The sequence below is a fragment of the Pantherophis guttatus genome, unplaced genomic scaffold (assembly GCF_059756535.1).
Source record: "Pantherophis guttatus breed Tessera unplaced genomic scaffold, ASM5975653v1 scaffold_21, whole genome shotgun sequence".
NCBI lineage: Eukaryota > Metazoa > Chordata > Lepidosauria > Squamata > Colubridae > Pantherophis > Pantherophis guttatus.
The window spans coordinates 202,501-205,000 of NW_028269836.1; positions in this window are offsets into that span (position 1 = coordinate 202,501).

The window sequence follows — 2,500 nt, forward strand, 5'->3', positions numbered from 1 at the left end:
GAAGCAATGGAGGAAAGCGAGGAGAGGGAGGGAGGGAGGGATAGATATTAAACGGGATGGACGAAACGTATAGAGCGCACACAAGACACGCGATGAGAAACCACCCGCCCAGAGAAATTCATGTCCGATTTACCGAGAAGACAGGGAGGGCAGAGAGATCGCCATGGATGAGAAACACGACGAGAAAGCACAAAATATCGGCGAGCTGAAATATCGGCGAGCTGGCGAGAGCAAAGATATCGAGTAGATTCAAGAGAGAAAGCGGAATTATTTTATAAACAACGTAGAGATGACCAAGAACAGGAAAGATGGGGAGATGAAAGTGGGGACGGACGACGGGAGGAGAAGAAAGAACAGCCAAAAGAGAGCCAAGAAAGCCAACAAAACGAGAAAGCGTCGAGAGAAGGAGCAGGAGCAGAAGACGTTAAAGAAAGAACCAAGGGACCTAAGAACGACTTGCTCGACAAAGCAAATAGATCAGTAAGAAATGGAAGAAGAAATAAAAATAATTTCCTGGACTAGAAATGGACTGGATTCGGCCATTCGGCAAGAGGAAGGAAAATATGGAATAAATGAGGGAAGTTAAGATCAGAAATGATAGGCCTACGAGAGGTTCCTCTGGGAAAGCTACACCCAAAACTTTTGAGGAAGGAAGATGGCAGAAATTGGAACAAACTTTTCACTTGAAGGGAAGCTTTTCACGTCAAACCAGCTATTTAAATCAACCCCTCGCAGCCATCCTGGCAGAGAAGCAGAAAACCGAAACACTCCAGTCCGGCCGAGGCCCGGGTAAACCGGTCCCGCCCGAGCGAGCGTCCCGGTAGACCGGGACGGCTGCCGGGCGCGGGCACCCCCGGGGCCCGGCGCTGGCACCGAGGCGAAGGGGGAGGTCCCCGACCGAGGCCCGCGGCGCCGGAGCCGGGATCCCGTACCTCCATCGCGGCGGGGGAAACGGAAAGACTGACCCGGCCGAGGCCCCGGTAGACCGGGACGGCTGCCGGGCGCGGGCACCCCCGGGGCCCGGCGCTGTCACCGAGGCGACGACGGGGGTCCCCGACCGAGGCCCGCAGCGCCGGAGCCGGGATCCCGTACATCCATCGCGGCGGGGGAAACGGAAAGACTGACCCGGCCGAGGCCCCGGTAGACCCGGCCGTCTCCCCGGCGCGGGCACCCCCGGGGCCCGGCGCCGGCACCGAGGCGAAGGGGGAGGTCCCCGACCGAGGCCCGCGGCGCCGGAGCCGGGATCCCGTACCTCCATCGCGGCGGGGGAAACAGAAAGTGATGCGGCCGGGGCCCCGGTAGACCCGGCCGTCTCCCCGGCGCGGGCACCCCCGGGACCTGGCGCGGGCACCGAGGCGACGGCGGGGGTCCCCGACCGAGGCTCGCGGCGCCGGAGCCGGGATCCCGTACCTCCATCGCGGCGGGGGAAACGGAAAGACTGACCCGGCCGAGGCCCCGGTAGACCGGGACGGCTGCCGGGCGCGGGCACCCCCGGGGCCCGGCGCTGGCACCGAGGCGAAGGGGGAGGTCCCCGACCGAGGCCCGTGGCGCCGGAGCCGGGATCCCGTACCTCCATCGCGGCGGGGGAAACAGAAAGTGATGCGGCCGGGGCCCCGGTAGACCCGGCCGTCTCCCCGGCGCGGGCACCCCCGGGACCCGGCGCGGGCACCGAGGCGACGGCGGGGGTCCCCGACCGAGGCTCGCGGCGCCGGAGCCGGGATCCCGTACCTCCATCGCGGCGGGGGAAACGGAAAGTGATCCGGCCGGGGCCCCGGTAGACCCGGCCGTCTCCCCGGCGCGGGCACCCCCGGGGCCCGGCGCTGGCACCGAGGCGAAGGGGGAGGTCCCCGACCGAGGCTCGCGGCGCCGGAGCCGGGATCCCGTACCTCCATCGCGGCGTGGGAAACGGAAAGACTGATCCGGCCGAGGCCCCGGTAGACCGGGACGGATGCCGGGCGCGGGCACCCCCGGGGCCCGGCGCTGTCACCGAGGCGACGGCGGGGGTCCCCGACCGAGGCCCGCGGCGCCGGAGCCGGGATCCCCTAGTTCCATCGCGGCGGGGGAAACGGAAAGAGTGATCCGGCCGGGGCCCCGGTAAGCCGGACCCGCCCAAGGCCGTCCCGGTAGACCCGGCCGTCTGCCCGGCGCGGGCACCCCCGGGGCCCGGCGCGGGCACCGACGCGACGGCGGGGGTCCCCGACCGAGGCCCGCGGCCCCGGAGCCGGGATCCCCTTCCGCCCCGCCGGGCTCGCCGGGCCCCTGAGCGGTGGACCGGCGGCTCTCCCTGGCCGGGGCCCGGCTGCGCCAAAGTGGAGCGTTCCCACCCCGGTCTACTCCGAAGGCGGCGAGGGGAGAGAGTCGGCGGGCCCGGCCGGCGTCGGCATCCGGGACTCCCGCCGTTTCCCGGCCGCCGAGGCCTAGAAGCCCCACGTCGATGGGGATCCCAAGGCCGGGTCCGCCAGGTGCGCGGAGATTTCTGGCGACTGGGTTTTCAGAACTC